Source organism: Sinocyclocheilus anshuiensis, unplaced genomic scaffold (assembly GCF_001515605.1).
Source record: "Sinocyclocheilus anshuiensis isolate Anshui unplaced genomic scaffold, SAMN03320099.WGS_v1.1 scaffold51, whole genome shotgun sequence".
Classification (NCBI taxonomy): domain Eukaryota; kingdom Metazoa; phylum Chordata; class Actinopteri; order Cypriniformes; family Cyprinidae; genus Sinocyclocheilus; species Sinocyclocheilus anshuiensis.
Genome location: NW_015548296.1, coordinates 2258643 through 2270115, shown reverse-complemented (window position 1 = coordinate 2270115; position 11473 = coordinate 2258643). Strand labels below are relative to the sequence as shown.

At 35.3% G+C, this 11473-nt stretch overlaps 1 protein-coding gene across 3 annotated transcripts in view; it reads left to right on the top strand.

The window, feature by feature from the left end:
• Nucleotides 1-11473, top strand: part of LOC107656034 (prickle-like protein 2) — an 82603-nt gene that overhangs the window by 51642 nt on the left and 19488 nt on the right. The window lies entirely within an intron of this gene.

Here is an 11473-nt window from a genome sequence, read left to right as displayed (position 1 = left end):
AGATGTTTTCCTCTTTTGTTGTTTTATCCGCCATCTCTATCTTTCTGTCGCTCGGCTCGGCTAGGCTAATGTCCTTCCCATACACTGAAAGCTCTCTCCTCCACATCACGAGTAGACACGCCCCTTATTGCTGATTGGCTACAAGTTTGTTTTGCTATTCGGCCCGAATCAATTTTCTAAAGTGTTTTTGAAAAATTACATACCCTACCTTTAAAGAGTGCGTGCCTCTCACTCTTCGCTGGTTGCCATTTGATCGTGTCATATCATTGTTCGGTACAATTTATTCGGTCTTTTCGCTTATTCAGCCGAACACTGAAAGAGATTTTTTTGCTATTTTCGGCCGAATAATTTCGGTTGCCGAGCATTCGGCGCATCCTTAGATTTCAGTGTTTTAAACGGCTTGTTTTTTAGTGTGTTTAGTGAAAGTGTGCTATTTATGTCCTTTCTACACCCACATGCTGGGAGAAACTGCTCTGATTTGGCACTGTAGGATGAATTACAGCCTACCTTCTCTAAGGCGTCTATGGAAGGAACTAAGAGTTATTTTAGATTTCAATGACTTTCACCCGGCAATTAACAGGGATAGAAAATAGCTCAGAAAAGGCAGGTGTGCCACGAAAGTGTGTGTGTGTGGGTCGGTGGGTGGGTGTATGTGTGGTTCAGGTATAATCTAAGTTATGGGGACAAAATTGGGACAAAGATGGCAAAGTCCAAAATCCTTGTCTATGTGGTGACATTTTTTGGTCCCCATGAGGAAACAAGCTTGTAAATCATACAGCATGATCTTTTTTGAAAACCTAAAAACAGCAGAAAGTTTTGAGAGTCTTTTTTTTATTATTGTGAGGTTTAGGGTAAGGGTTTTTAGGGTATACAAAGTTGTATAGTAGAAACATCATTATGTCTATGGAATATCCCCATAAAACATGGAAACCAGTGTGTGTGTGTGTGTGTGGTCCTGGTAAACCCTACGTTATGGGGACAAAATGTCCCCACAAAGAGGGCAATATCTGAAATACTTGTCCTTGTGGGTAGGGATGCATCCGATACTGACATTTTCAGCCAGATTGGGTATCGGTTAGGGTTGTGCCGATAGACGATAGTATCGTGTATCGACGATAGACGGAGATATCGCCTTTGACGATAGCAAGACAATTATTATTATTATTATTATTATTATTATTATCAAGTTAGTAATACTATCTAATTAATATTAGGGATTATTTGTTGCATTATATTTCTTTTTCCGCATTTTTACAGTATTGCGGTATAGGACAATATTTGGCCGAGATACAACTATTTGAAAATCTGGAATCTGAGGGTGCAAAAAAATCAAAATACTGAGAAAATCGCCTTTAAAGTTGCCCAAATGAAGTTCTTAGTAATGCATATTACTAATCAAAAATTAAGTTTTGATATATTTACGGTAGGAAATTTACCGTATTTCCGTATACCGTATTAGAATTCTCTCATCATAAACAACAAAGTGCAGATGTACATGCGATGTAAGTATAAGAGATTTATTCATCATACAGTGTATATTCACTGATTTTAACGGGAGTGTTTTTAAAGTGCATAAACTCGCGCTAGACTGAGCTTGTGATGATGTTCTTTGGTAATGTAATGTTCTTTGCTCATTTTCTGTAGCTGCTTTTTGAATAACTGAGGAAATGTAAGCATTATAATTAGTAACTTACGATGTTTCTATTAATTTGTTATCATGTTAAATACAAATTCAGTCATATTAAAAACATTAGGCTGCTTTTAGCCTTACGCTGGAGTTGGTTCACTTTCGCAAGGAAACTAAGTAAATAATTACATAAATTAGCACGATAATATCGTGTATCGGCGATCTCACAGGCTGACGATAGAACTATATGGAAATTGAGCATATCGCCCAACACTAATATCGGTCAGACGAGACCGATCAAAATCTGATATTCCGTGTATAGGCCTACTATACTGTGTTATTGTTAAGCCCCACAAAAGGCACAAAAACATTATAAAGGACCATAAAGTTTTCGTGCACTATATTTCAAGTATTCTGAAGCCGTTAGCCGATAGTTTAATGTGAGGTACAGATTAATATTTAAGTCGTTAAATTCTAGTTCACGTAAAATTTTCTCTCCGCTGCGGCTGTCTGTCATCCTCCATTCAGCATTCAAACTATGTCGCGTTTGATTACGACAGTCGATGAAATAGCGCAACGATGAAACTCTCTTCAAGAGTGCACAATAGCTGAAATTTAAAACTGTTAAAATAAAAGGCTCAATTAACTATCGCACATATTTAATGCACTACGCATCAGTGTAATATCTCTTCCCTTTGTGCTCTGAATTTTTCTAGCAGAGTGCTGCGCACCGTGACTCCGTGTTGCTTCAAGCGCATCATTAGCCGGGTTTCTATTCTAAGTTGCGAATTTATCTTCTGCGCAAAATTGGAATATCGCATAAAACGTTTGCGAATAAGCACCGTTTCCATCCAACGAGTCAGAGAGAACAAAATCGTCACTTCCTGATAAACTGGCACTAAATATCACTAAGAAAAGTAGAAGAAGCCACTGAATATAATAAATTCTCAGATATAATAAATTACTTGCGCTTCGAGTGAGCAGGCGAAGCACAATAAATGCGGTCTTGCTTTCGGAGGTGAATGTCAGCTGTTTGGGAACGCAGTTGTGGTAGACCGTTCTGAAAGGCAGTTATACAGAAATACTTTGAAGACAGACTTTGCTCTGACACTTCAGAATGACCATGACAACATTTTAGATGCTGTGCAACAAAATCGGTCCGCTGGTTAGTCAGGTTATGGCGTCCCATAGCGCAAAGTCTCATGCAGGATTTATTCGCAAAATGGGTTTCCATCTCCCATTATTCACATTACCCTTTTTCACACAACTCAAAAACCACCTTAAGCGGGCGTTAAAACTTTTTTGCGAATAAAGGGATTTCTTTTAGAAATTTGGCATTTCCATCACTCGTTTCTGATGCGATACTTTAAAATGCGCACAAAAAGAGTTTGATGGAAACAGCTATTCTGCACACGGGATGCGCATGTGCCGCTCTGTATGGAGCGATACCCTTTCGTATTGTAATACTTTTGCGCAATGAAAGATTATTAATAGTCTTTCTTGTTCTGTCCTATCTATCATATGTTGCTGCCTTCATTACTGTGCTATACATTTAAAAGAATCGTCTTTTAATTTTATAGTATATATTTATATATAAATATATATAGGCCTACTTGTATTTCATGAATGTATTTTACAACAATACAAAGAGCAATGTGTAACATTTTACCAGAATTAGTCCTACACTTAACTTTTATTTGTTCCCCGCTAAATAATGTTGTTTCACTAAATGTTTAGATTTTATAAAATTATTGTGCACCCATGATTTTTCTAGAGTATCTTTTGCTGCTGAATTATCCACTAACCTAGTTTATAAAAGTATTTTATCATAATAGATTATGATTATATATTTGTTCATTTGTTATTTTTCAATAAAATGAAGTTGTCAATATTTGTTGTCAAAAGCAGATTGTTTAACACACAAAAGATTGATGATCAGGTCAACACACATAAGTATAGAAATGCTACACTGATTTAAAAAAGCTGCACTGGTATCGGATCGGATCTGTATTGGCAGATACTCAGAATTTTCGTTATCGGATCGGTTCTGAAAAAATGGTATCGTTGCATCCCTACTTGTTAGGTCATTTTTTTGGTCCCCATGAGGAAACAAGCTTATAAATCATACAAAATGAAGTTCTAAAAATCTAAAAATGCAGAAAGTTTTCTGTAAGGGGTAGATTTAGGTGTAGGGCGATAGAAAATACAGTTTGTACAGTATAAAAACCATTACACCTATAGAATGTCCCCATAAAACATGGAAACTCAATGTGTGTGTGTGTACAGTTTGAGTTTTAGTGACGCATTTTTAAATATCTGATAATTTGACCTTTTTATGACAAAGTGATTTAAATTTAAGTCATGTTGTGCAACTCTCTGAAAACTTGTGAATATTATTAATTCATTATATGGGTTTAAAAAAATACCCATTTACCTTAAAAAGATTTCAAAGCTATAATATGAAAAATATAAAAATAATGACTAAGATGTTCACATTAACATGTATCCTGTAAAGAAACTATGTTTATTACTTTTTACTTACGCCACATTACATTTTTAGATTAATTAAATTTTGGATATTGTTTTCAAACCAACATGAATACAAATATTACATATCTTATATATCTGCTCTGGATCTCACATCGACATCCCAGAGTAATCTCCATATTTAATCACTGGCAGCTAGCTTAAGTAGACTGTGGAGATTTGGAACGGCTCCAGTCAATGCCATTGTGTGGCAGAAGGGCTGTTTTCCATATGTGGATCAGATCTGGCCTGACAATTCCCACAGTGCCTCAGTTTCTTAGTAAGTAAGGACAATTAGTAAAGACAAAGAAGGGTTTAATTCCAAGGCTAAGAGGTTTGGGGTACGTGTATAACTCCCCTCTAGCCCTGTGCTCTGATCCATCTTCGGGACGTCCCATACAGAGGAGCGTCTGTGTATGAAGCAGAAGGAGTCTGCGAGAAACAAGCGCACTGTGAAAAGCATACTAAGAGTGTAGATATGTGTGAAGTGGACCAAGACCTGCAGTTTAACACCAAACCTTCTCCGTGTCCCTCACACACACACACACAAACACTCCATCCCCCATCACTTGAAGTTTAAATAAACACACCAAAATGGTAGGTGTGTGTTCCCCTTTCTGCTTGATGCCTGCCTGGGCCATTAATGCCATGCAGGGTGTAACTTTCTTCTTCAATTCATATGAAGGAAATGTAAATAAGCACAGACCACAGGGCAAGATTTAGAGAGTTGAGGACTGTTGAATAGCAAAGAGGATTTATGGAGCTAATATAGGAAAATAAAGTCCATCTTTCTTTCTCACTCTGTTTCTATGTAGATTTATCACCTCGCTCTTTTCTCATGTTTTTATATTTTAACTCTTACTTCCTGAATATTATAAATTATACAGTTTGGGGTCGGTATAATTTTTTTAATGTTTTAGAAGATGTCTCTTATGTTTACCAAAGTGGCATTTATTTGGTCAAAAGAGTAATATTGTGAAATATTATTACAATTGGAACCGTTTTCAATTTTAACATATTTTAAAATGTAATTTATTCCTGTGATGACAAATCTAAATTTTCAGCAGCCAATACTCCAGTCTTCAGTGTCATATGATCCTTCAGAAATCATTTTATATGCTCATTTCTTTTATTAGCCTATCATCTGAAAACAGTTGTGCAGTTTTTGTGGAAACGTGATACTTTTTTCAGGATTCTTTGTTGAATAGAAAGTAAAAAATAAGGCATTACTTTTACTTTTGAACAGTAGTGTATAAAAATTGTACAAGGCACAGCTGCCCTCAAAAGAACCTCTTCCATTAAGCCAAATAAAAGCCAGAGTTTTTGGACGAGAGTTTATTATCAGATTGAATTTTTATGCACTTTTCAGATTTCAATTTGTACCTCTCACCTGCTACTCATGTCACTGTTCAGTATGCTATTTTCTCTTTCTCATCTATAATTGAATTAGTTCATTTTCTGCCATGTCTCATGCTTGTTCTTCTATCTTGTGGATTTGTAGCAGCAACACAAATTAATTCCATTTCTTCCTTCACCATATGCCATTTAAGCTCTTAACAGATTAACAGCCATTATGAATAGTTTAGATAAAGTCTTCTCTAATAAGTCTCCTTCTCTTTTTTATATCATTCCTGGAGTGCTCTTTTGTCCTTTTTTATTTTATCTTCTGTTGTTTCCATAGCAGCCGAGCCTCTCTCCTCTAATAAATTGTTGACCATTTCTGGGTGAAATTAAAATATAATGGATACTAGTATTCTTATTTTTCCACCGCTGGCCGCTGGAAATCTCAAAGGTGCAAGCCAGAGCTAGTCCAGAGGTAATATATCTCTTTTAAAGATGAATTGTTGAAAGTGAGTCCTGACATGGTTTGTCCGTAAGAAGGAAGTGTATGTAGAGCATTTTGGGCAGAGAGGTCTTACGTCTCTGATAATACATTTACCAGATGGGTGATGAAAATTGTATGCTATCACTCTTAAAAATAAATTCCACTTGGTTGTTTAATGCAATGATATTTATAAGTGTGGTTTAAACTTTAAATATTGATCCAAACATTTTTGGCCATTTGTATAAGGATCAATGATCAAAGAATGTATTTAGATTTCACCAGAGTTACTTTGCTGAAATGTGAGGTAAACAGCATATAATCTAACTAAATAAATTATTTAAAAAACATAGAGAAATGGCTTTTTAAATATGTTGGGAAGCTTTAAGGTGATATAATGACACAAGGTTATCAAGTCATGAAGTGGAGCATAAGTGTGACCGAACTGTAGTTTCTATTTTCTGCCGAAATATATCTAAACAAACTTATTGTGCACATTTATCTTACCGTTCCTCTTCATCTGACTCTTTCTCTCTTCCGGACATGTCAGGCCTATCTGAGTCTCTGCTCTGTGTAAAGGACTGTTCCTTGGCTGCTGCAGTCTCCCCAAACTAAATATTTAAACAGGGCATACTTGAGCACCCATTTATTTAACTTTAAAATGTAACTTGCTGCTTTAAAACCATTGCAAATCGCAATGGGGAAGCTCCATGTTCTCAAGAATTTCCATGCATTAAATGGTATAAATATCAAAATATTCCTCTTTTATTCCGTTTTGTAAGTTTGCATGATATTTGCATTATACAGGTGCATCTCAATAAATTAGAATGTCGTGGAAAAGTTCATTTATTTCAGTAATTCAACTCAAATTGTGAAACTCGTGTATTAAATAAATTCAATGCACACAGACTGAAGTAGTTTAAGAAGAGGAAAATGAGAAACAAGAGACCAAAAAATGCAGATGAGCTGAAGGCCACTGTCAAAGAAACCTGGGCTTCCATACCACCTCAGCAGTGCCACAAACTGATCACCTCCATGCCACGCCGAATTGAGGCAGTAATTAAAGCAAAAGGAGCCCCTACCAAGTATTGAGTACATGTACAGTAAATGAACATACTTTCCAGAAGGCCAACAATTCACTAAAAATGTTTTTTTTTTTATTGGTCTTATGAAGTATTCTAATTTGTTGAGATAGTGAATTGGTGGGTTTTTGTTAAATGTGAGCCAAAATCATCACAATTAAAAGAACCAAAGACTTAAACTACTTCAGTCTGTGTGCACTGAATTTATTTAATACACAAGTTTCACAATTTGAGTTGAATTACTGAAATAAATGAACTTTTCCACGACATTCTAATTTATTGAGATGCACCTGTATATGAACATGAAAAAACTGGTCCATACTGTAAAAAATCCTGTTAAACCCAAGCATCTAAGGTTGCCAGAAATTCTCCATAATATATGGCATATTGGTGCCATATTGTACAATTTACAACCATGTTTAATAAAAAAATTATTGAATTTACCAAAATCTACTTTTTACCTGCTTTTTACCAAAACAATACAGGTGACGCAATAAAAGTGTCACACGATGAATCAGTTTATTGTGAGTGGCCTTTCTATAAAACATGGCCAAAACACCATAATGATACTAAAATAATGCAATAAACATTAACTAATAAACAGAAAATGGTCACAAAACACCCACAAAATAGCCTAATATACATTACTGATAACAAAATGACAAGGAACAAAATGATATACATAAAACATAATCATATATGTCATGTGTCATGCAGGGTAATGTCCTTTTACTGTTTTTCACCATAAATTATATGGTAATTCGTAGTTTTAACATGCAAAACCCATAAATTTGACCGTATTATACTGTAAAATTACATATTTGCTAATGTGATGATGTGCAATAAACATTAAAGAGATAGTTCACTCGAAAATTTGCTGTTAATTTACTCACCCTCTGGCTATCCAAGATGTAGGTAACTTTTTTTTCTTCAGTAGAACAATAAAGAAAATTTTTAGCTGAAACCTTGGTCCTTGGTGATTCAGAGAATGTACGTCATGTATCATGCAGAGTATTGTCCTTTTATTGTTTTTTTACCCTAAATGACATGGTAATTCATAGCTTTAACATGCAAAAACTATGAATTGGACAGTAGTTTACAGTAAAATTACATTAAAATGCGATATTAAACCATGTACAGCTTTTCACCGTATATGGTAAGGTAACTTAGTTAACCATTAACAGTTTTTATTGTAGCATTTTTACAGTGCAGTTTATCTATTCTCGACTTTACTAAAACTTCAAGGATTTCAGTAGCTTGCTGGCAACATCATGCCAACTTAAGTGCATATAGTTCTTAACTGTATAAAAAGACCACTGGCAAGACCATCTCCTGTGTATTTTGTGAGAAATAACATGACTGTGCTGTGGGATGTAACACCTACAACCATCTCTGAGTGGATCTTCTAGTAGTGAATGAATGGAAGTTCAGTGAAATGGGCCCCGGAATGTGATGTAAGACCCTTTGAGAGTCACTGACCCAGCCCCCTCACATTGTTCTGACTGAAAGCACAGGTTTATATTCATGCATATGATTGCTATGTGCAAGATAGATAGAGAGAGAGAGAGTGAGAGAGAGAGAGAGATATGTTTGGAGTAGATGAATCATCAGTGCAGCTCGAATGCTTTGGGTATTTTTAGAGACACTTTATTGTTCCATCTTAAAACAAGCCAAGTGCGCTATTAAATGTACAATATAATAGTCCATGTGTCATGTTGTATCGACACTTGTAACTCTTCAGTACGGTAAAAAACTTCCTCACTACTGTCAAAGCAAATGTGCTCCACTTCTGGGTTGAGTCAGAAAAATGCATGTGGATGGCTCAGAAAACTTCCCATCGTGCTCTGCAGCTGCTGTCCTCCCTTTAATCTGATGCTTTGATGGATGTGGCACAGCAGTACTTCCGTACAGTGAAGGGCCCTTTCAAAGTGGAAGAAGTGGGGCAGAAATAGCCAGCTAATCCACAAGGTCATACAGGAGCTCGGGTCCCAATGCAGCTCTGGATCACTTAATGTATTACACAGCCTGTCTTTGCTTCCCTTTCTTCGCATGTGCAAGCTGTAAATAGTTAACAAAACTCCAAAGCAAATTGAATTTCAAGCAAAGTCTCTGTTGTAACCCATGAAAAGGATTTCACTTTTTTTTATACCACAATCACATATACCACATTTTTTTCCATGTAATTCAACCTGACATGCGAGAAGAACGTCCAGGCATAAAACCATCCAAGGCATGGATTATATTAAAAACAACTCCATAATCAGAATATTAGAAGCCTACAGCAAAAGAAAAAAAAAAAACTGCACTGAATGTGGAGGAGGTGGTTTGCTGTACTTTGATTCCTTGAAGCCCATTCCCCAGATGGAATTTGGTTATCTCATCCTGAGGTCACACCAGAAAAAGAGATGTAAGCATTCCTCGGCAATCAGCTGTTGAGCTGTACAGCTGCCCCAGTGTTGACTGAGAATGATATCCATCAGCAATTTTGCTAAAGGGGGTGTGGTGCCTTCATGAAATTAAATGACATCCATTTTATTGCACCTTTGCATTTCTTATTCAAACAAAACCAAATGTACACCGACTAAAAAAATTTAATAAACAAAAAACTAAAATGAATAAAACATTTTTAAGTGAAGTAAAGCTGAAATAAAATAAAACTATATATAAAACTCTAAATATTAGATGTAAAACTTAAATTAAACGAAAATTAGAAATGTTGGCTTAGCAACTAACTTGAATAAGTTCAAGCTGAACCAATAAAATGACTAATAAATCATAAACCTAAACTAAAACTGAAATATTAATGGTAATATATAAAAATATAATAAATGGCTAAAAGATCAACTAAATTTCAAATGAAAATAGAAAATGTTCAGATAAAAAAACAAATTCAAAATATTAATAAAACAGTTTTCACTTTAAATTGGTAATTCATAGTTTTAAAGTCCAAACATAAATTTGACCGTATATAACAGTAAAATTACACATAGAAACATATAATGCAAAGTTAAACATTTACAGTTTTTCCCTGTCTGCGGTGAGGTAACTTCCAGTTAACCACTTAACAAGTTAATTGAAATAAAGTTGAAATAAAATAAAATATAAATATTAGATGTAAAAAAATAAAATTGACTGGAAATTAATAAACAAATCTGAATCTGAAATATAAATTAAAACTACATAGCTAATAACAATTACAAAAACACGACAAAATTACTAAAAAAATAAACTAAATTTAAAATGAAAACTGAAAATATAAAAATTCAAAGGATCTATAAAAACTAGAAATACTAAAATAACACTGGTGTGAAGGTGAATTCAAAGTTTTATATGGTAAAATTGTCATGCATTGAGCTGCACTGTGCTTCTTTAGATCCATGTACTTCAGGCTGTATTGTGGTCTTTTGATGTTAGACAGGCAAAATACTGTGATTTAACACACACCTTATGCGATCATAAAAAAAGCCAATCAGCCTCATGACTTGGAGAGCACTGTGTTTACTGGATTTCTATAGCAGCGTAGGCTTGTAGCCAGGCATGTCAGTGAGCTTGTGGCTGTCAGTGCATGTTACTCCAAAGCCTACAGCACTGGGACGGGGGTAATTGATACGGGTTTGGCTCAGGCTGAAAGAGAGAAGCACAGTCCAATAAGAGATACCCTTCTTTCAGATGGATGCACATCCACACCGACGACTTAAGCCACCTGGAAGTTAAAGAGCCAGCTGCATTTAAATAGATTTATAGACGTTTTATTAAGTAATTTAACCGCTGTTGTCGAATTCCTGTTTTTCCCCCTTTGTTGCAAACTGGTGTTGTGAGAAGGCTTTTGATAGGAGTATTGATTTACCCAACCAGGCGTAGCTCATGCTGTTAAGCATCATCTATGAATCTTCTGTGATGGTTTTTGGTGGTCTTTGACTCACTGGGAGATTTCGGATAAGGGGAGAGTAGGTGAAATGTGTCATGTGGTAAATAAGGAAATAATGGCACCCCTTTAATCTTGCAAACTGTGCATAATTTTTATGCATACAGTTCTGAGATATGTTCAAATGTGCTCTGTGGTATAGGGGAAAATATAAATTTAAAAAGAGAAAATATAATTAAATGTAGCTAATAAAGGAAAAGTTGACATCAGAAAAAAAACGTGTTTATATGGAAATGAAGTTAAGCTAATGCATCACAGTTCATAAATATTACAAAACCACATCATTTACATATAAACGGCGTTCTTTCCCCTCCTCAGTTTCCTTTTGCCTTGTGAAATCCGTGTATTTCTTGGGGTCTTTACAGTAGGAGGGAAAGTGACTGATTTGCATGTAAATGATTCCAACAACACCAGCTATTCACGTCGCTAATTAAACTAATGTAGGAAAGTTGACTTGCTGACATCATGGACGCTCATTACCATTCACAAGC